Source organism: Mesoplodon densirostris, chromosome 4, assembly GCF_025265405.1.
Source record: "Mesoplodon densirostris isolate mMesDen1 chromosome 4, mMesDen1 primary haplotype, whole genome shotgun sequence".
NCBI lineage: Eukaryota > Metazoa > Chordata > Mammalia > Artiodactyla > Ziphiidae > Mesoplodon > Mesoplodon densirostris.
Window position 1 is genome coordinate 136,369,850 of NC_082664.1, and position 24,052 is coordinate 136,393,901.

At 39.9% G+C, this 24,052-nt stretch overlaps 1 long non-coding RNA gene across 1 annotated transcript in view; it reads left to right on the forward strand.

The window, feature by feature from the left end:
* The window catches only part of LOC132487564 (uncharacterized), a 73,485-nt gene extending 52,740 nt beyond the window's left edge, over window positions 1-20,745 (forward strand). Inside the window, exons 2-3 of the long non-coding RNA XR_009531655.1 lie at window positions 7,725-7,800; window positions 20,298-20,745. This is a non-coding gene — a long non-coding RNA (uncharacterized LOC132487564). The remainder of the gene's footprint in view (window positions 1-7,724; window positions 7,801-20,297) is intronic.
* Window positions 20,746-24,052: the final 3,307 nt, after the last annotated feature.

The window sequence follows — 24,052 nt, forward strand, 5'->3', positions numbered from 1 at the left end:
CAGTGTAAATCAGTTGTTTTAGGTTGTTTTGTTTCCTAAAGTTGTCCTACACGAAAAGGTTTGAAAATCACTACTTAGGTGATTAGCCTTCCAACAACCCAATGCTTTTAAAACTCAGTGCAGAATATAAGAGGAAAGATCACTGTTTGAAGTAGTTAAATTCTAGGTCTGGCAGTGTCAGGGCTCTCTTGATTGTAAATTAGCTCATGGAAATAAAACATCTGAGGTTAGGAACTCCAAATCCTGATTTTGCTCTCATATTGCCTCAGGCTGTCTCTGGTAGGAAAGTCTAGAACTGTGGATTCATTGTACATCAGCCCCACTCCCCACTTTTCCAAATGCCCCAAAGCTGTTAGTGTTTATAATAGACGAAGTCAGCATTGTGTTGATTTGTCTTACCGTGTGTGGAAAATGTAGGAATAACTCCCATGTATCACCAACTATTTAGTCGGCGCTCAGTTCCTTAGCAGGGGAAATGGTAAGATTTATTAGGGAAAGTATCCGTCATCCCATATAAATAGATGCACAGTTAAAGCAGATGCAGAAGGCAAGGTGTATATTTCTGTGTGACTGATCATAAGGAACTTATTATCAAGAACTCTTTGGAAAAATCAGTCATTTGGGAAGATGGCAAACATAAGGATACACTTACATTTTTATGCAAAATAGTCCTCAAAACAGTAATTTTGACTTTAAGTGCGTTATTGGGGTAGGAATTATTGTAATTAAAAATTTTTTTTGCTTTAACTTTTTACTTTTGAGAAAATATATGCAAGTGATAAAAGCAGTCCAATAATAGAAAAAGGTACATAAAGTAGGTCTCTTTCCCACTGCGAACCCCAGTCCCCAGTCTCCTCCCCGCATAGGCCATCATTGTTGTCAGTTTATTTGTATCATTCAGACACATTCAAGCTGAACCTCCCCTTTAGCTTTTATACATGTGGCAATCCACTCTCCATATTCTTCTGCAGCTTACTTTTTTTTTTTTTTTTTTTTTTTTTTTTTTTTTTTTGCGGTATGCGGGCCTCTCACTGTTGTGGCCTCCCCCGTTGCGGAGCACAGGCTCCGGACGCGCAGGCTCCGGACGCGCAGGCTCAGCGGCCATGGCTCACGGGCCCAGCCGCTCCGCGGCATATGGGATCCTCCCAGACCGGGGCACGAACCCGTATCCCCTGCATCGGCAGGCGGACTCTCAACCACTTGCGCCACCAGGGAGGCCCCTGCAGCTTACTTTTTTCCTTAACAATATACCCTGGAAATCATTTCTTATCAGACTGCATATATGGACCAGGCTCATTGTTTCTAACAGATTTAACTGATGTTGACATCTTGCCATAATGGTTTTAGGGGTTTTGGTTTTGTTTCAACATTACAGATATACTTTAACCATACCCTCGCTGCCCAGGTCCCCGTTGTTCCCTGCCCAAAGGTAATCACTATACTGAAATTAGCATGTATCCTTTCCGCCTGATTTTTATATATTTAGTGCATATGTATTTAGTATTTCATTGTGTGACTATGGCACCATTTATTTATCCTCAATTCTGTTTTTGAAAGTTTAGTTTGTTTCCATTTTTTTACTGTTAAAAACAATGCTACAGGTTAACATTCTATTTCATGTCTCCTCGGGCATATATATGCAAATTTTTTGGATATTCCCACAAGTCAAATTGCTAGTTCATAGGGTATGTGCTTACCAACTTCATTTGATATTGCAACATTGCTCTCCAACACAGTTTTTAACAATACAGCATTCACACCAGCCATGTTTAAAGGTACTCCCCTCTTTTTTTCCATATTCTTACCAACACTTGGGCTTCTCAGACTTCTAAAATATTGCCAGTCTAAGTGTGAAATAGTACCTCATTATGGTTTCAATTTGTATTTGTTACTGAGAGTATCTTGTCTTATTTTTTTTGGCTATTTAGCTCCCTCTAATAATTAACTATTGAAACCTTTGACAATTTTTCTACCACAGTACTTGTTTTTCCTTATTGATTGATAGGGATCTTTTTATATTCTGGATACTAATACCCAGTAATATGAATTATAAATAACTTCTTCCAGTCTGTGGCTTGCATTTTTTACTGTTTATGCTATCTTTTGTCTAATGGAAGTTTTATATTTTAATGTATTCAAATTCTCATTGTTATCGTTTGTGCTTTTGGTGTTTTAAGAAACACGAAGGGGCTTCCCTGGTGGCGCAGTGGTTGAGAGTCCGCCTGCCGATGCAGGGGACACGGGTTCGTGCCCCATTCTGGGAAGATCCCACATGCTGCGGAGCAGCTGGGCCCGTGAGCCATGGCCGTTGAGCCTGCGCATCCGGAGCCTGTGCTCCACAATGGGAGAGGCCACAACAGTGAGAGGCCCACATACTGCAAAAAAAAAAAAAAAAAAGAAACACAAAGAAACGTAATGAAGACATTCTCCTATACTTTCTTTTTAACTTTTATGATTTCCCCCATACATTTAAGTTTTTAATCCATGTGGGATATATTTTTGTTCTGACATGAAGTGGAGATTTATATTTTTTCAACTTTATATGTACTGGCTATGGCCAGTTGTCTTAGCACCATTTATCTAATGGTCACGGCTCCCTGCTGACATGTACAGCTATCTCTGTCCCATACCAAGTTTCCATATATGTGTAGGTCAGTATCAACTTATTTTGTTCCTTTGACCTATTTTTATATCCTTGTTCCAATACCACACTGCTTAAATAGTTATAGCCTTCTAATTAGCCTCGTAGGGCAAGACTCCAGTCCTTAGTTTTCTTTTTAAAAACTATCTTTGTTAGTTTTGTCTCTTTAATCTTCCACATGAACTTTAGGGTAGGATTATTAAATTCCTTGAAAAGTCTTGTTGGGATTCTGATTGGAGCTGTAGTGATTCATAGATCCATTATAAAGTCACGGGGGGAACTATTGGAGCTACACTGTTATATCTTTCAATCCCTATGTGTCTCATAATTTATCCAGTGCATCTTTTATGTAATGTTTTGTAATGTTTCCCAAATAGGTCTTGCATGTATTTTATTAGATTTTTGCCTAGGTATCTACTATAAATTAGCAATTTTATATATGTGTGTGTGTGTGTGTGTGTGTGTGTGTATAATTTTTTTTTCTCTTACACCCTGAACATGGATCCAGAATGCTGAATTCTCTTATTTGTTTGAATTATTTGCCCACAAATTCTCTGGCAGTTTTCTATGTAAATAATCCTATAGTCTGCAAATAAGGACAATTAGTTTCTGCCACTGGGGTGTAAATAGAAGTCATATACACAAATTCCAGTCATATCCCTAAAGGGGAAACATAACCACTTTCCCCTTCTCTCCTTCCTGCCACCTGGAATGCAGATGTGATGACTAGAATTGGAGCAATCATATTGGACTTGAAGCGATCTTAAGGAATAAAGATCACACAAAACATAACAAAATGATAGTAAGAACTTGGCTCTGGGCTACCCAACCAGTCTTTTACATGTAAGGGAAATAAAAATTTTTTTAGATAGTTCAGAGTTTTCTGCCAGTCAAACCCAGTCCAATCTTACAACACTATCAGTATAATGAGTGATAAATTCCCAGTTTGCCAGTAGTTTTTTTTTTCATAAATTGTGTTTTTATAAATTGCTGATCTGTATTAAAGAGATGAATTATATTGATAGATTTTTTTTTTTTTTCTTCTTTTTGCGGTATGTGGGCCTCTCACTGTTGTGGCCTCTCCCGTTGCGGAGCACAGGCTCCAGACGCGCAGGCCCAGAGGCCATGGCTCACGGGCCCAGCCGCTCCGCGGTATATGGGATCCTCCCAGACCGGGGCACGAACCCGTATCCCCTGCATCGGCAGGCGGACTCTTAACCACTGCGCCACCAGGGAGGCCCCTATATTGATAGATTTTTAATGTTCAACCATCCTTGGGATTCTGTCATGATACATTCTTAGAGTTTGCAGAGGTCCAAACATTTTATTTCTTACTTTTCCCAAGGTTTTAATATGAAAAAAATTTAAACATACAGAAAAGTTGATCTGTACAGTGAACACCCATATATCCACTACCCAGATTCTACAATTTACATTTTATTATGCTATATTTGCTTTGTGTCTTATCTATTATGATATGTTTTAAAGGCTTTGCTTAGTTCATTTAGCTAATATTTTCAAGTATTTGTTTACATGTGTTCAGTGGTGAGGATAACCAGTATTTTCTTTTCTTATGCTGTCTTTGTCCAGTTTGGGTATCAAGAATAAACTTATCGGGCTTCCCTGGTGGCGCAGTGGTTGAGAGTCTGCCTGCCAATGCAGAGGATGCGGGTTTGTGCCCCGGTCCAGGAAGATCCCACATGCCGCGGAGCGGCTAGGCCCATGAGCCATGGCCACTGAGCCTGCGCGTCTGGAGCCTGTGCTCCGCAATGGGAGAGGCCACAACAGTGAGAGGCCCGCGTACCACAAAAAAAAAAAAAAAAAAAAAAAAGAATATACTTATCTCATAAAATGAAATAAGGAGCTCTTCTATTTTTGTCTTCATTGAAAAAGTCTGACCAATACAGGAAATAATCTTTGAAGATTTGGCAAGACTCACCTCTTTGGGTAAGTACTTGGTTGGCATGGTGCTTTTTTTATGGGTATATATATGTAGATTTAAAAAAATTTTTGGCTGCGTTGGGTCTTTGTTGCTGCGTGCAGGCTTTCTCTGTTTGTGGCGAGCAGGGGCTACTCCATTGTGGTGTGCCGGCTTCTCATTGCGGTGGCTTCTCTTGTTGCAGAGCACGGCTTCAGTAGTTGTGGCTCGCGGGCTGTAGAGCGCAGGCTCAGCAGTTGTGGTGCACGGGCTTAGTTGCTCCGCAGCATGTGGGATCTTCTGGGACCAGGGATCGAACCCGTGTTGCCTGCATTGGCAGGCGGATTCATAACCACTGCGCCACCAGGGAAGCCCAGTAATGGGTATAATTTTTTAAAATTACAGATTCAATTCACTTAATGATTATACGTAAATATATAGATAGACCTTTGTTTTTCAAGTCAGTTTTAGTGATTTATTTATTTCTAGAGAACTGACTGTTTCATTAAATTGTCAAAATTTTTAGTCTAATGATACTCATTGTATTCTCTAGTGCTTTTAAAAATCTTGACTATTTATAGTTATGTCATTTTCCTACTTTTTTCTCTTTTTCTCTCAATCAATCTTACTAAGTTTGTCTATTTTATTAGTCTTCTGAAAGAACTAGGATCTATTGATTCCTCATTGATTTCCCCTTTCCATCTATTTCTCTTTTTTCGTTATTATTTCTTTCCTTCTACTTTCTCCGTTCTGATTGACCTTCCTCTATATGTTTCCTTCTCTTCTATTATATGGATTTGAAGCTCTAAATTTTCTTCTAAATACCATTTAAACTGCATACCACACATTTTAGTACTAGTGTTTTCACTGTCTGAGCAGTACTAAACATTTGTTGATTTCTATTAGTTTTTCTCCCTTTATAATTATTCAGAAATTTCTAAAATGAATAGGGCAGTATAACTATTCTATTGATTTCTAATTTTATTGCATTATTGTTAGAGAACATGTTTTATGTGATTGTGAGTCACTGATATTTGTTTGAAATTTTCTTTTTGACAAAGTTTTTTTCCAAAGGCAATTCAGTGGATAGTCTTTTCTTTTTTTATATATTTTTGTCGAAATATAGTTGATTTACAATGTTGTATTAGTTTCAGGTGTACAGTAAAGTGATTCAGTTATACATATATACAAATATATATATATAAAGAATATATATATATTCTTTTTTAGATTCTTTTCCATTATAGGTTATTACAAGATATTTAGTATAGTTCCCTGTGTTGTACGGTAGGTCCTGTTGGTTATCTATTTTATATATATTGGTGTGTATATTTTAATTCCAAACTCCTAATTTATCCCTCCCCCATCCTTTCCCCTTTGGTAATGACATAGTCAGTTTTTAAAAAATATTTCATGTGTGCTAGAATGAATATGTTTCTTGTAATTTGGAGTATGGGATTACTTACATTATTTATGTCTTCTACAAATATGATTATAGATTTATACACGCATACATAAATATATATTTGAGGTTCAAAATTACTATTTCTTTGATGTGAATTATTCTACTTATCCTTGTATTCTGTTTGCCTTAAAGTTAAAAAAATTTGATATCAATATTGTTATACTAATTTAATTTTTATTAATATTTTTCTAGTACATTTTATCCATCTGTTTACATAATGACCTCTCTGTCATCATGTTTTAGGCGTGTCTCTTATATGCAGTACCAGGTTGAATTTTTAAAAATCCTTCTGAGAATCTCTGTCTTTTAGTAGACAAGTTCAAAATATTAATATTTATATGTACTTTTGTTATTGACCTATTTGGACTTATTTCTACCATTCAAATTGTGTTTTCTATTTACCATTATCTAACTTTGATTCTTTTGTTTCTTCTCTAGTTTATATTAGGTTGATCTAGTTTTAAAATTTTATTCTCCCCTTTCCTCTCTCCTGAAAGTTCGCTATCTGTCTAAGGTTAGATTTAAAATTAAAAAGTTCCCTGTGAGAAATTAAAACCCCAGACTTTCATACTACTTTCCCAAGCTAGGGGGTTGGACTTCTCTACTTCTCTTTTCATGGCAGGGGTAGCTCTTCAAGGGTCTTAATCCAAGGATATCTCTTGGGTCCCCAGAGTCTGTCTCAGGAAGCTCAGGGTGATCCTTTATGCAGCTTCTGAATTTGAACCTTGAAGAAGATGACCAAGAGCCTGGGCTGGGCACAGGACCAGGCCTTCTCTGTCCAAAGCTGGGGGTAGATATGAGAGACAAGAGCGCCTGAAGAAAACCCTGAACAAGAACTCTTTGGACCATCAAATGAATCAGAGGGTCAACTCAGACTGAACCCACTGTGGCTTTGTTATCTCTCTTTATTCTGTAGCCTCTTTTTTCCTTTTGAGCCTGGCTATTTATTAAAAAATTATTCTCATTGCATATTAAGCAGCGTTTCCATGTGTAGGTACCAATCTGCTACACTCTAAAAAGCTGCAGGAGTTCATTTACTTATCTTACGGAATGTTTACAGGTTTCAAGTCTCATCTGCCACCTCAGATCTTGCTGTTTTTACTTTGTTTTCCTCAGTTCCTGTTTAGCCAACCTACAAGTAGATTCTTTTTCTCTGTCTTGCTCCTTGGCATTGATGATTCATTTTGAAGTTCTGAGTGGCTATTGTTCTGGCCTTCCCTCATATCACCTGTCTCTCAGACTGAGGAGGTAAGCCTTCCCCCGTGCACAAGCTCCTGGGTACCATGCTCTGTTTATGTCCACAGTCCAGGTAGGACAACTAGACATACTTCACTGTGCTGAAGTTCCTGAGTGCACTGCCTTTCCTCTGTCCTCCAGCAGTTTCTGAAGTGATGGCCCTGCAGATCTCGGCCTTCCTGGCTGGGCACGCTCCTGGCTTTGATGGAAACATACCCAGCTGGAAGCAGCTGGCATGCCCAGGCCTTCCAGCAATGGGCTTTCCAGTGCAACATGTGGAGGCCCTTATTCCCTGTCCCTTCTTTTTGACTAGGTGGCTCCCTCCGGCCACAGGCACCCCCTGAGCAGTTGTCTGAGTTAACATCTGAATTTGGCCAGCACAGGCGCAGCTGTGGGTCCTGGCATTGCCACTCGTGAGGAAATTCCCCAGAGAGCCCACAGGCCTGCCTTGATTTCTCTTTCAGGTGTGATTATCTTGGAACAAAGCCTGCTTCCTAGGTGTGAGCCTATGCAGTTACCCTGGACCCCACACTCGGAAAGGTCAGTACTTGGATTAATACTCTGCTGTTGCTATGAAATTTTAAGTAAACTTGGAATAAAATTTCAAAATTTTGATTTTGCACTAGGCTCTGCAAACTATGTAGCCTCTCCTTGGTAGAAACAGAGAACATTACTGATCCTTGGAGAAGTGGGTGGGGCTTATTGACTAACCCAGCTTCTTAGGCATCCAGGGCAACAACCATTAGGAGTCATGGTTTTAAAATATTTTTTTAGATGTAGTGCTATATCCTGCAAAACTTATTCTTATGGGAAGCGTCCCTCTAAATAAAGCATTTTAGGGCTTCAGGAAAGTGAGAGGGTACAGTTCTAGAATAGCTGTCTGATAGAACTTTCTTCAGTGATGTTAATGTTCTGTATCTTTGCTGTCCAGTCTAGTGGCCAGTAGCCACATGTGGCTACTGAGAACTTGAAATGTGGCTAATATGACTGAAGACCTGAATTTCTAAATTTTAATTAATTTTAATTATTTTAAATTTAAAGTTAAATAGCCATATGGGACTACTGGCTACCATATTGGACAGTGCAGATCTAGAACAGCAAAGTAACTTCTGACCTTTGGTGCTTTGATTATATTTTGCATTGATTCTATATCAAGAATTAAAGTTAGGCTTTGTCCAGAAAGGATTTTCTAAATTCAGATTTAAGGCATATCTAGAACTAGATGGGGAAACTGAAATCAGTGTTTTTCATAAGTATGGAGAAGATATCCTTTCCACCTATGAAAGCTAGCCATGAGGCTCATTGCTGTAGCCTACAAGGGAGTTATTACATGTACAAATGAATTGCCTAGAGACTGCCCCTTCCAGTTCTAAGAGACTATGGAAGAAATATGGAAGACAAAGAAGAGGCAAGGTTAGGGGGCAGAGTCTTGGCAAGGAGTGATGGTGAGGAGGTGTAGTGGGAGGTGAGTTGATAGATGAGCTTGAGCCAGTCCTCCTGGGCCTGCATGACCTGGGTGTATGAGTGACCCAGCAAGTCCCATGTGTTCTGATGAGACACAAAGGTCTTGAGAGCACAGAGGTATGTCAGAGGGCTCTAGTTAAAACAAAGACACAGCTGCGTAGGACATTTGAGAAGGCCAGAACTACAGATTTCAGAGCTAGATAGTACTTCATCTAAAAAACTACACCAGAAAAACTGTACTTCAGTGGTCACCAGTCTAGAGAACAGAAAATCCAGCCACTCACTATCCACCAATGAAGATCCAGATAATCCCACCTCTGCTGCCATTGGTCATCTAAACTCTTATAGACCCCAAAATATACAGACACTATCTTGAAGGAGAACAAAGAGATGGAGAGAAAATTAGAAAGTCAACATTTTCCCTAAAGCAACTAAAGAGAGTTAACATAAAGGGGTTGTCTGAACTATTGAACTGACCTAAGTTTAACTGAATGGGATAAATGTAGGGTTACTTTTCCTAGTTTTCTATGGATGAGCAGATGAGCTATGGAAAAATAAACAGGCTGCATTTTCTTTGCACATCTAAGCGCACAGTGAATGAACTTGTGACCCCACTACAAATATGTTTGGCTTCCTGCTAAGCCAGTTTGAACAGCAGTCCTATTCATAAGCTTTAGCAGAGGTAGAATATGTGATAGGCATTGGGGTGAGGTTGCTAACCTGTTGTATTGAGCCTAGGAGCCAGCATCATGACAGAATTGGCCACTTAACTCATACATACTCTTTCTTCAAAGGCACTAGCCACCTCACGTGGGAAGGTCATTTGTGGCTTATCTGGAAGGCAGTTTTTCTCTTATTACCTGCCTGGACATGGAGGAGGTTGTAGATACTCTAGCCTACTGGTCCAACAGCTTTGAGATCAATGGGAGAGGGCCAGTCTGGCAAATCATAGTGTCATTTTGCCTGTGCAGTGCCCTACCCATCTTCTTGTGCTGAATGAATCACATCTGGGATGGAGGAGGCCAGATCTACTTGGACAAAATCCTAATGAACTTATCTGGCTCTAACATCCCATCAATCCCTTGTCCATACAGTCCTCTGTGGGCTACAACACCACCTGCAGGCCAACTCTGAAAAGTACATGGCCAGAAAAATGGAAGAATTCTTGGACTGTATTCTGTAAAGCCAAGATATCTGCATTATGCTTCAAGGGTTTATGGTCCTAGAGTTAGAATCCCCGTGGCTCAGCAAATATATTTAGCAATTCCTGGAATTTACTACAAAATTCAGTACACCTTTCTTCTTCTTGCCTGTTGTAATAACTGACATTCTCCAAAGGAGAGGAGGGTTTTTTTTTGTTTGTTTTGTTTTATTTTTGGTGCTCAGAGGCAGATGCCACCTTCCAATAAGCCTTGTTTAATTTTTCCAACTTTCCCCTAACCTACCTGACCTAGCCCAACCCACATGAATATCTCCAACCATACAGATGGGAGACATTAGACCCCAGGAGGACTCAAATTCAGCTCTCTTCCTCCACATCTTGGGTTTTCCTTCTTTGGAAAATTGGCTTTTGGGAAAATTCAATTGCTTATCCTCCTTGGGAACAAAACTCATTTGTCAAAGAGGCTAGAGGGGCTAAGATAGATTCAGAAACTCAGTTTGCACTAAGGTCACCTTTTTGCACTAAGGTCACCTTTTTCAAGCACTTTGGGTTTACCATTTCACACCCTGTCCTGGAAGCCATAGAACCATGAGGGAAGACTCATCACCAGTCCTGGATATCATCTGGATGGGAATTCTAAGGACATCCAGTCCTAGCTAATAGATAATCAGGCACAGACAGGGCCCACACAACTGGATTTTTATTGTCTCTAAGTGTAAGAGGAATAAAATGGTTTAAGTTTATATCCTGAGCTACTGGTCCATTCTGGCTACTCTAAAAAAATACCACAGACTGGTATCTTATACAACAGAAATTTATTGCTCACAGTTCTAGACCCTGGAAGTATGAGATCATGGTGCCAGCACGGTCACCTTCTGGTGAGGGCCTCTTTCTGGTTCATAGCCAGTGCCTTCTCACTGTATCCTCATGTGGTAGAAGAGGTTAGGGATCTCTCTGGACCTCTTTTATAAAGGCACTAAACCCATTCATGAGTGCTCTGTCCTTAAGACCTAAATACCTCTTAACAGGCCACACCTGCTAATACCATCCCCTTTGGGGTTTAGAATTTGACACATAAGATCAAGTTCTACTTTAAAGTGTTCAACTTGAAATGCTTACTAGACAACTAATGGAAATGTCAGGTAGGTAACAGGATGTTTAAGTCTGGAGTTCAGGGGAAATGCCAGGGCTGAAGAATATGTAGATCTGGGAGTTACTGACAAGGAAATAGAAATGAAAGCCATGGACTGGATAAAGTCTCCTCTAAAATGAGTGAATATATTTAAGAACAGAAGTGGCTTAAACAAATTTAAAAATTGGGAATAAGAGGAAGAAGCCAGTCAGGGATGTAGGAGGAAGACCGAGATGGTATGTTGACTGAGAAACCAAGTGGTTGACTGAGTCAAATGCTGCTGAGAGATCAAGTGAGAGGAGGACTGGGAATTGTTCAGAGGATTTGGAGAGATGGAGCTCATTGGTGATCCTGAGAAGAATATCATCTGCACTAGAGTTGTAGCAAAGAAATCATGACTGGAGAAGACTGAAAAGAGACTATGAAGTGAGGAAGTGGACACGTTGAGTATTGACAGCTCATTTTAGAAAAGGTGATGCAAGGGGACCTGAGAAGCATGTGTGAGAGTTGGAGGAGGGCATAGATTTTAGGGAGGACAGATTTATTTTAAGATAGGAGATATTATAGCATGTTTATATGCTGATGGGAATGTTCTAATAGAAAGGGGAAATGTGGAAATGCTGGAGAGAGTGGATGATGGAAAGCCTTTGAATAGGTAAGAGGGGATCCAGGGCTTAAGTTGTGACGTCTAAGAGGACCTACACTACAGGACAGTTCTTCTGTCCTAAGAGGAGAAAAGGCAAAAATTAGTAAATGTGCTGATGGGAAACTGTCACAGCTGTCTTCTGGTTGCTCCTACTTTGTTGGTAAAAGTAGAGATGATGTCTGTTTCCACCAGTTCCCACTAGCCCAGCTTACGCAGACCCTGCTCTCAACACAGATCCCCATCATTTTACCATGACAACTGAGTTGGAAGAATCCACTTATCACTCACAGACACAGAAAACAAACTTATGGTTACCTAAGAGGAAAGGGGGTTGGGGGGAGCGATAAATTAGGAAACTGGGATTAACATATACACACTACTATATATAAAACAGATAACCAACAAGGACTTACTTTTTAGCATAGGAAACTATACCCCATTTTATGTAATAACCTATAAGAGAAAAGAATCTGAAAAGAACATTTTATACACATATATACATATATATACATATATACATATATATATATATAAACGGAATCACTGTGCTGTACACCTGATAGGTGATATTGTAAATCAACTATACTTCAATAAAAAATTTAAAAAAAAGAAGAACCCATTTATCTTATGAAAGATTCTGGATCCCCATCAGTGTCACAGCCAGCTCTGGTACTTGGTCCACTAGAAAGGATACCAGTTAGAGAAGCAAATACATGAAATTACTCCATTTGAACTCAGAATCTACCTGAACACGTTAAGGCTTTTCAGCTACCCAAACTGGACAATACAACCTAGTGGAGTGTGAGGTGGAGGAAGAATAAGTCATGGTTAAAACGTTCACCATTGACAGGCTGACGTTGCTGGCACCCTATAAAAAATCAAGAAAACAACTTTAAATGTTTTAAGCACCTAACTTGCTTGTTTTCAGTGGTTTTCCCAGTTTGTCCTCATATTTGGATACTTTGGAATTAAGTGTTGTTTAATTCAGCCTCTCCCTAAGTTGCTTCCTCCTGAATCTCCACCTCTTTGTCTCCAGTGAGCCTCAACCATGTCCCAGGCTCCCAGCTACCATATCTCCTCCCTGCCTGGTCCCTGCTTCTTAGGGAGGAAGGTCCTTACACAAATGTGAGAACATGTAAAATAGATTTTAAAAGGATTAACTAATGTCACCATAAGCTGTCACTGATTAATCAAAGCAGCAGCAGCAATAGCAGAGCTTTCTGAGCAAGATTTTGCCATTTAATCTTTTTCATCCATCTTTGGCTCTGAAGGAGAAAAAAAAAAAGAAGTCGTCTAAAAGAACAACACATCCTCCCCTGTGAAAATGAGTGAAAGTACAGATGAATTAGGATTTAGAGAAGATGAGGCTAAGGAAGGTTGCTTCCCCATGGAAGACCACACACACACACACACACACACACACACACACACACACACACGCTTTGGTCACTACTACACATAGCAACTTAGCATCTACATTTATTGCAGCTTACAGATGAATGAATAGCAAATTTAAATGTCTTTTTTGCCAGTAAGACTTTTGTAGCAAAATAAAGAGGCCTATTAATATAAAAAAGAAAACATGCACAATTGTACACAAATATCTTAATTTTGTAATCAAACTTCCTTCAGCCAAACATTTGTGGAGAGGTGTTTGGGCCTTGTAGCTGAATTAAAATATCTAAGTAAACGTACTTCTAACTAAATAGGAGTCAGGATGAATATTTATTTTCCTACATGATATGTGACTAAATAAATGAGGCTGCTTTTTTTTTTAAAACAACTCTTAAATTTAAAGCCAGATATCTAGTTCGTCTTGTGCAATGACTCAGAATGATTTGGGAACTTCTTGTTTGGAAGTACCTTCAGAGTTTTTTACAAGTAGGGTGACCAAACATCTCAGTTTGTCCAGGATTGATTCTTAAGATTCTGAGTATACTCTCTGAGGCTGGGTTAGAGTCCCAGGATTCTTTGGTTGAAAGGTATCTGTTTGAGCAAGTATCTTCCTGGGTGGAAGTCTTCTTGCATCCTGTTGACTAGGGATATAGTCCCTGACCCTTGAATGGGAAATTCCTGGCTCTTTTGGAGGCCTCTAGCCTAAAAACTGGGTTAAAGTCCCAGGTTTCTTTGTTTACACGTTACCATTAGTTAAGAATACAGGAACTTCTCAGTAGACTGAAACCCCCTTCTCATACCCTTGCTGACTGTAAGCTCCACCACTATGGCACTAACTCTGTCCATTTCCTTTCTTGTTGGAATGATTTTACTAAGGATAATTTGGAACTTCAGTGACCTCCCCAAACTGGTTCCTTTAAGACCTCTCCCTTACAATTGCTTCTGTTCCTCCTTCCTTCTTTACTACCTTCAATCTTCCCTTCAGCTACCTTGAATCCTTTGATATGACTGCCTTCCCTCCCTCCTCCATCTCTCCGTCCACTCCTGCAAGACTGCCTTCCCACCTCAGCCCCTCATTTTCTTACAGTCACTTGAAATTTAGGTCACCTGTCCCCCACTGGGGACTCTCAAGAGACTCAGGGACCCTCCAAAAGAAACTACATATCAGGGTAAAAGAATATCTCATAAGTCTCCTCCACAAATATTGGTAAAAAGCATTAGCCCTCATACTGAGCAGGTAAGCTTAACTTGTTCCATCTGTAAGAAATACAATTTGGGTAAAAGTATAAAGTGGAGCAAAGACAAGAGCCAACTATTTTATATAAACCACTGAGTTTTATATTACTATGTTTACCTGACTCATGGCTAAAATTTTAGAAGGAAAGCTCTAAGGTCTATATTTGCATCTGTCTGTATGTTTATGTATGCCTGTTTGTATATGTATGTTTTATATATATGTGATATTTTTCTACTTCTAGATGGTATCACCAAAGTAATTTATAAAATCACATAAAAGAGCTCTATTCTGATTGGCTTAGAGATAAGTAAGTGATTATATAAATTAAATATTTCTAAAATTCCCAGAAATATAGAAACTAACCCAAATGCTTTTCAAGTTTATGCAATTTGGAAAAATCTTAGATAAATAAGACTAGTTTAATATCATTGGTTTAATAAGAACAGCTATGTCTTCTGACTTATCAGCATTAAGTATAACAGCAGCATATATTTTACATTTAACTCTTTTTAGGTATCTTTGCTTTTGTGATTTTTTTGATACTTGTCTAACATGTATGTACTGTGAAAATAGTTAACAGGGAAATAGCTTGTGATGATGTCCTGCTTTGTTTAATGTTATAATGTATGTCCCTAAAAATAGTTTCCAAAATCTTTGTGGTAACTTGCAACCTTAGAGTTGTACTAAGTTAAGTAATAGATATTCATTGAATATCTATATCACTTTCTAAGTGAGGAGAAACTACTAAACCTTAAATTACTAAGCACAAGTTTATCTGCTTTTGGCTTCTTATTTTTGTATGGTACAGAGAGGCTAAATATATTTAAGTCTGTTAATAAACATCTTTTTGACATGTTGAAAAATTGTACTATCAGGAAACATATACCCATAAAACTTGAGATGGTATATTCATAAAATTTGCTAGTCTGCTGCAGAATGCTGGTATAAGACACAATTCACAATTGTTTACTTTGTATTTTTCTCTGTTTAAAAAAGGCTACTAATTGTTAAAAATTATAATCAGTGTATGTAAATGAAACTACTAGAAACAATAAGGGTCAAGGGAAACAACTTTGTATGAAAAGTATGCAAGGAAAGTAGATTGTATTTTTGATAAGAAAAAGTATTCAAGGTATGTAGGATAGGTTTTTGTTACTGGAACAAGATAGTAATTATGCCCTAAAGTGAAAGAGGAAAATAAAGGACAAAAACTGAATGGATATTAAAAAGTTGTAGAAGGTTTGCAGGAAAGGAATTTTGGAAAAGGAATCTTATCTCATGTGGTCAAAGTTGGTTAAGACTGGATAGATTTATTTATAGGGTTTTTTTAAAAAAAACAAAATGAACTTTAATATCAAAAGTACACTGATGCACAGCTAGAATTTGGTTTTCTCTCTGTTGAAATAACAAAGTTTTGGGCCTCTCACTGCTGTGGCCTCTCCTGTTGCGGAGCACAGGCTCCGGACGCGCAGGCTCAGCGACTATGGCTCACGGGCCCAGCCGCTCCGCGGCATGTGGGATCTTCCTGGACCGGGGCACGAACCCGCGTCCCCTGCATCGGCAGGCGGACTCCCCACCACTGCGCCACCAGGGAAGCCCGAAATAACAAAGTTATTCTTGTTTTTTTATTTTTATTTTTGGTCTGCTCTTAAGAAGAGATTGTAAAAGGTTTTTCTTTACCTTTTAAGTAATCCCCCTAGGAAAGAAAGATATGGTGTCTTATCAGAATAATTAACTATGCTTTATGTTAACCTTTATCGTGTCCTTAATTATTTAAGAGAACCAAATCTTCTCACTTTTAAAAGAGCTGACTCTTTTTTTTTAAAATAGTCCTGTTATCTCCTCTATTTACTTTTGAGTTCTTTTATCATCATTTTGGTTAAATAGGTAGCTAAGTAACCATAACCTGGGATTGTATTTAGCCAAATATTCAAACCTTTTGACATTTTGGACAATTTTGCCTTCTCAGAATCAAATCCTAAGTGAAAGTTTGATTTTGAACTGACCCTGAGATTTCTCAGATGGCTTTTGGAAAATCTCAAAGGATTTTTTCTTTCGTCTTATAAAAAGAGAGATGCCAAAAGGCAATTTGTTTTATTTGATTTGTTCTGTTGCATGAAAAGCATTGTCAAATAAGAGATGCTTTAACCTTCTCTAGGTTATATTTGCATGGATAAAATGTTGTTAATGTAAGTATTTAAGATATTGCATGAAATTTGTCAATACCCTCACTGTCTATGATATGTTCTGGTATAATGTTATCAGTCATAATTCCAGTTATTATGTTTTATGCCATAGAAATACCAAATTCCCTTGTCAATTGCATCATTTTTATAGTGAACTGTCATCAGAGCTTTAACCACTGCCATTTTAAGTTTTTGTCAGCAACAGATAGTTTTTGTTTTACTCTGATTCTTCTCTGAAAGCATTGGCAATCAGCTATAGGCCAGAGTGCTTCATCTTCAGCAAAAAGGGATTGTCTCTGAGACCCATGGAAAGGACTGGCTATGACAGGTCTCTGGGATACAGGCTTCTGATGGCATTGTTTAAATAACTTTGAGACCATACCATTCAACTGAGAAAGGATTTCCAGAACTCAAGTAAAGAATCTGATGGGTGCATAAAACTGCTAACCCAAGACCAAGCAGAATGAGAATTGATTGCATGAGTTTGAATGAACTGATGGAGGAGGATTATAGCCTTTGTTTGGAATATTGCTACTGGATTTAAGGAACCTCTTTCCCTTTTCTCTTAAGTTATCACTCACAACAATTTAGAAGATAATACTTTTATAAACAGAAGTGAAACATTTATCTTTTTCCCTGCCTGATCCCTCCAGACTTCAGAAACTCTTATTGAGAATTCTCATTTTAATGGCAATATAATTATTTGCATAAGTTCAGTAAGAGTCTGTCCTCCTTGAACAGAATTTACTTGGAAACATTGGTTATATAACAAAGGCTTTTACTGGAATGTCGTATTTGAGAATATTGTACATAGAATCATATACAAACAGATGCTTTTAAGGAACTCAGGCTGACTTTATGGAGCCAATGCTTACAAAGCCCTTTTGAGAAAACTGGGCTGGTAGCTAGTTTACAGGGTTCCAAGCCTTACGATGAATAAGGAAAGTTGCTTCCTGGCAAATCCAGGAAGCTTAGGCTATTTTGGGGACCTAGAGAAAAGAGAAATTTACCCAAATCTATAGGTTCTACAGGTAATGCCTGGTGGCAAGTTCTTGGCTTGGCTTCCTACCCTTGAAAGGCTTTTAAAAATCTAATTTGAGATTACTTTTGAAGAGTTCCAGCAAAGCAAACTTTCAAAGGTCTTTGTGGTCGATTACTGTTCTTGCTGCACTTATGTAAATAATACACCAAATCTAATGAGACCAGACTTAAGAATAATGAAAAAAAACGTGGGTGTAAAGAGAAATTTTATGTCAGTGGAAAACTATAGCATACCCTTGTGGGTTATGACTCTAGTCCTGTTCATTATCTTTCAGGTTTTGTTATCTACTTGTAAATTGGACTGAATCCTGCCATCTTGCACATTTTGTCAGTCCTTACCAAATTCTAGATTCTTACAGTTTCCTCCAGTATTTGGCTACAACTCTTCAAATTAACGTTTCCAACTGTTTTCCCACTTTCCCAGCTTGGTGTCACTGAGAACCAAAAACATGTTTGCCCAGTTCCTTACTGGAACTCTAGATTGTCTTGCAAGCTGAAATTGGATGACAGGCAACCTTCATGCCTGGAGCTGCCGCTGTGTAGGCCACTCAGGAAGTTTACTGAAATTTCTCATCTTCCATGCTCTTCTCTGGGAAATAACCATGACTGTGACACTGATTTCTATGCCATCACCAAGGATATTCAAACTGGAAACCAGGAAATTTGTCAGATTGCCACTGTTGTTCTCACTATACCATCTAAAGACACTTCAAGCCCAACATTTAAAAATCTTCTCAACTGGCTTCCCTCTGGACTCAGAAACTGGTTTCATAGTTTGTTCCAACCTTTAATCTTTGCTTTTCTTTTTATTTTCATAGAAATTCCCCTTATTAAATGCCTGATGATTTACACTATCCAGCAAATATACTCTACTACCAAGTCCCAACAGATGGTTCAGTTTGTTCTTAATGAACAAAAGGAGACTGAACGAGAAATGGACTTATATTTTTCAGAGGAAAGAAAAATGTTTCTTCTTTCCCTGAACAAGAAGAGGGGCTGACAAACTCTCAGGCCATCATCACAGCCTTGTCTTGTCTTTGCCATGAGTAGTCCAGTTTTAACAAGAATGCTGCTGAATAAGTTTAGTCAAGGTCCCCCCCACTCTTACTATCTGATCCCTCTCAATACATGGTCAAGTCCCTCACCCCTCATGTTTGATGTATACGTCCTTCACCTGCCTTTTGCAGGAAACCCGTTAAAAAATCACCCCTTTATTCTTGATGTCTCCTCTTAGTAATTTTCAATCCACTGACCCCCTCACTTTGCTCATTGACTGTAAATCGCCACTTGTCCTGTTGTATTGGAGGTTGAGCCCTGTCTCTCTCTCCTGTTGCAATAGACTCAGCTCCTGGTACAATAGTCTTGAATAAAGTCTTCTTTACTGTTTTAACATGTGTCAAAATAATTTTTTTCTTTAAAAGACACATCAGGCAAAAGGGGTTTCTTAAATCAGTAAATAAGCCACGAGAAACATTAGAATCAGCATCTCCTCTTTACAGGTCATTTTGTCCTATCTCCCACCCAGTTTTGCAATCCCTCAAACCTCAACTTGTAGCTCAGCATATTATCCCTTCCCCTTACTTTTGGCTGCTTAACACATTTCATGGTAATCACTAATTCATCACATGGAACTGAATAAGAACCATTTAATATGATTATCTTCTCCATTAAAGCTGTCATCATAATTAGAGCTGCAGTGAACTGTTTGCCAGGATTATAACTTCTGCCAAGAAAAACTTGGGTGTCATTTTAGAAAAATTCTTAGGTGGGGGAGGAGATCAGGACCATCTGTGTTGGGATCCAAAGTGGAATAATGAGAAATAAAGCCCCTTTCCCCTGCTATCTACCAAACTCTGCCCAGCCCTCCAACTGGACCTTGCCAAAGACTTTAGAATGAATCAGCTTTCAAGGTAGTCTGAAGAGCACACCCTCTCAGGGAATGATCCTTGGAAAAGTCATCTTTAAGAAGAGAAAAAAGGGGCTTCCCCGGTGGCACAGTTGTTAAGAATCTGCCTGCCAATGCAGGCAGCACGGGTTCGAGCCCTGGTCGGGGAAGATCCCACATGCCGCGGAGCAGTTAAGCCCGTGCACCACAACTACTGGGCCTGCGCTCTAGAGCCCGCAAGCCACAACTACTGAGCCCCCGTGCCACAACCACTGAAGCCTGCGTGCCTAGAGCCCGTGCTCCGCAACAAGAGAAGCCACTGCAATGAGAAGCCCACGCACCGCAACGAAGAGTAGACCCTGCTTGCTTCAACTAGAGAAAGCCAGCGTGCAGCAACGAAGACCCAATGCAGCCAAAAATAAATAAAAACATTTATTTAAAAAAAATGAAGAGAAAAAAGGCAGCAGCAATAGGCCTTCGTGCATAACGCTTCCTAAAAGTTGTTCCACATGGTTTTGTTTGCCACCCCATGGTTTCCAGGGCAACCACCTAAGCCAGGGCGGAAGAGAAGGAGACATGAGGCTAGAATGGGACTACCCACTACAATTGTCATTTCATTCTGATGGCAAGAACCTTTATGTCGATTCAAAGTGTTTGTCAGGCCTCTTGCTGTGAATCCCTGGAATAACATTTTGCCCTGATGGAAGTGTGTCACAGGCTGCTGCTCCCACATCCCCCCATACTGAGGTGTTTTTAAGTGGAACCAAATATCCCAGGGGAATTTTCTCTGCACTACTAGCATTGTCACACATTTTTGGATTACACACTGTAAATTATAGATAAAATACATTATGTTAATTTCTCCTGCATATCTTCTCGTTATTTTTAGGAAAAGCGTCTTTGCAATTCAGCTTCTCAGGTAAATGTTTCCAATGAAGAGAAAAATGAAACCAAGGCATAAGGATGCTCAAGGCTGAGACTGAGGCCACATCATAGTCTGGCACTTTGCAATGAGCATGTGTCCAGCATGGATTTTAGTTGCAGATGGTGGAAGAAGTTCTTTACCAGGCATCGTTAGACTTGGGTGTGCCTTCTGGATCTGCAACTTTTTGGACATGTGACTTTGAAGGAATTTATTTCATTTCTGTAAGTCTTCGTTTCATCACCTATGAAATGAGAAATGTTCAGCGAGACCTCTCAGGTGCTTCTACTTCTCACACTCTTTGCTAAACTGGGGGAAATGCCCTCAAATCTCATAAAGCATATTATATTGAGTGTCTTTAAAAAGAATGAATGAAGTCAACCTGTGAACATTAAAATACTCAGTAGCACCGAAACCCTTCAAACTTTATGATCTCTTACTGCACTGGGGTTGTTGATTTTTCACTTGCTGTGCGGGATATCTCCCATTTGCTCCTCAGATCAACTGTCCATTGTTCTCCACCCTGGGAGGTTGTCCTGCGAAGATTACAACAGGGTCTTGTCCTCTGACTTCTAGGTGGGTTCAGCCACTGGGCAGGTGACTGAAAGGAGGGCAGAGTGTGAGGTTTTGCCCCCTCCATTCTCCCTGCCTGTGAGAGGTTGCTGTGAACCAGCTGCATCCCTCACCAAAGGTCACAGCTCCTGGAAGGCATCCTCTCTACATCACTGTCTCCAGTTTTCCATAATGGCTCATAGTCAGTTCGGGCTGCGACAACAAAGTGCCATAGAGTGGGTGGCTTATAAACAATATAAATTTTTTTTTTTTTTGCGGTACGTGGGCCTCTCACTGTTGCGAACTCTCCCGTTGCGGAGCACAGGCTCCGGACGTGCAGGCTCAGCGGCCATGGCTCAGTGGCCTAGCCACTCCGCGGCATGTGGGATCTTCCCGGACCGGGGCACGAACCCGTGTCCCCTGCATCGGCAGGTGGACTCTCAACCACTGCGCCACCAGGGAAGCCCTAAACAATATAAGTTTATTTCTCACATTTTAAGGGCTGGAAGTTAGATCAGGGTGCAGGTTGATTCCGTGTCTGATGAGAGCCCACTTTCTGATTATAGACTGCCGACTTTTTGCTGTATCCTCATGTGATGGAAAAAGGGCTAGAGAGCTCTCTGTGGTCTCTTTTATTAGGGTGCCAATCCCATTCATGGGGGCTCCACCCTCATGATCTAATTACCTCCCAAAGGGCCCACCTGCTAATACCATCACGCTGGGGGTTGGAATTTCAACATATGAATTTTTGGGAGCCATAAACAGTTCATAACAGGCTCCTTCTTGCTACTTCAGGTCTAGGGGTACTGCATAACCCCTCTGGTTCTCTATGCTCCGTGCATATCTTTAAAAATTGGTCTTTATTCAAGTCTCCCCAAATGATGCAGTTTGAATGAGCCATCTATTGCTTGTCTGTACCCTGATTGATACACTCAGTTTCTTGAGATACAAATGTGGCAAGATTGGAAAGGCCATGGTACTTATTATTTCTGTGTATCAATTTTCCTTGAATATATACTTTTCCCCCTTAATTGTGACTCAGAAAATATAAGAATCTCTGTGCAGTGCTGCTTGGTAATATGGTACTTGATCTCTGTACATGCTTGTATTAGACAGGAGTCAGAAGCAAATAGAAACCAGCCTAGTGGTTTAAGCAGGAAAGGGTTGGATGCAGGGAATCAGATGCTCACAGTTAGAAGGGATGGAGGAGTGGGCTGTAGGCTGGGCCTCCAGGGATGACTTCCCGAATACCACCCAGAGCTGACCTGTTTGTTTAGAGAACTATCTCTGCAACAATCTGGAAGCTGGGGAATCAAGAAGCCTGTGTGCCACCTGCCAGCTCCAAGATCACACTACCTTTGCCATAATTCAGGAATCAGAAAGTTGTAACCCCAATTGTTGGCCCCAAACCATATGTACCTGATTTGTACCATCAGAATGAAAACCTTCCTTCCTTCCTACTTGACTCAGTTCTAAATTTGCTTTTCACACATGTGTCTAATTTGTGGAGCCTAAATCATATTCCTAGTTGCAAATGAGTCTGGGAAATGTCATTTTTAGCTTTTCAGCCTCTGTAGTATGGGCAGGCACACTAGAAGGAGATTGGGATGAATTCTGAGCAAGTCAGTCTATCTGTCACAAGATTATTTCTGAAAGCATGTTTCAAGTGGCATATGAAAAAACATGAACTTTGGAGATTAAAAAAAAAAAAGAGACTAGAACTCGAATCTCTGCTCTAGGATTTACTAGCTGTGTGACCTTGGGCAGGATGCACTTATTACTGGACCTATTTTTCATCTGTATAATGAGAACAGTAATGCCTACCTCACAGAATTGTCATTCATTTATCCATATAAAAGATTTTTACTGATTGTTATATTAGCACCAGAAGTTTTAGTTGGTGGTGACAAATCTAATTCATTGGTTAAGCAGAAAAGAAATGTATTAAAGGATATTTGGTAGGTCACAGAATTGCCAGATGGGCTTGAGAACCAGGTTCAAGGCTGAACTTCCAGGACACCGCTACTGCCTCCACACCCCCCCTCCTGGAATTCAGTGCTACACTTTATACTGCCAGCAGGAACTTGACTTTACTGTTGCAGATGCTGCTGCCAGCTCTGTTACCAGAAACTTAACAGTGCCACCTCCGAAGGCCAAGTGGCAGTGGTGCTCCTCTCACTGGCAAAAATGGATTCCTTGTGGCATTTCTCCCTCAGATTGGTCTCTTCTCAAAGGAAGTTTTACAAGGGTGACAGATGTTGCCTGGGTCACATGCTTGTGCTCAACTTCAAGGGAGACGAGGGAAGCATGATTTCTGACTTTTAACTTGGGAAGGAAGGAAACTCTCTATCCAAAGGGAGAGTGTTCCCAATCTGCTGAGCCCCAGACAAATGCCCACTTACTTCCTCCAAATGGCTAAGCAAAAGGGACATTTATTGGCTCTCATTCTCACTCTGCTTTTCTCTGCCCAAGCACCGTTCTCCCCAAAATGGTGGCATGCTGGTTCCTGAGAGCTACAAATTTACATATCATCCACGCAGTTCCTGTGTAAAGGCTGTGTCTCTTTCCCAATGATTCCATCAGAAATCTGTGGTTGAATTTATTGTTTTAACCTGGATTGCACGAGCTTTCCTAAATCATTCATTGAGCGAGGGAGATGGAATAAATTAACACACTAGGTTTGTGTTACATGTCAAGTGAACTGGAGAAGTATAGGTTCAGACCTTCTAGAACTGTTTGGCTCAAGCACTGGATAAGAAGTGTTTTATAAGGGAAAATTGGGATGCAGGGCAGGCAAAAACAATTGCTTTCCACTATAATCTTCCTGACAGTTCAATATCCACACACACACTCTTTCTCTAATGCATACAGTGTCATGTGTCCCCACCCACAATAGTGCAGCTCTTCCACGTACGCCTCAAAACTCCCTTCCTCCACAGGCTCTATGCCAGTTACTGAATCCAGCTCTAGGGTTTCTCAGCAGTGTGCATTTGATGTTTAATTTCATGTGTTGATTTGACTAGGCTGAGGTGTTCCCAGATAGCTGTTAAAACATTATTTCTGGGCATATCTGATGAGGATCTCAAGTGTGCCTCTATTTAAAAAGGACTTCTAGGAATCTTATAGGTGCTGTCCCTCGGGAGCCTAATAGGAGGACCAAAGTTAGAGAA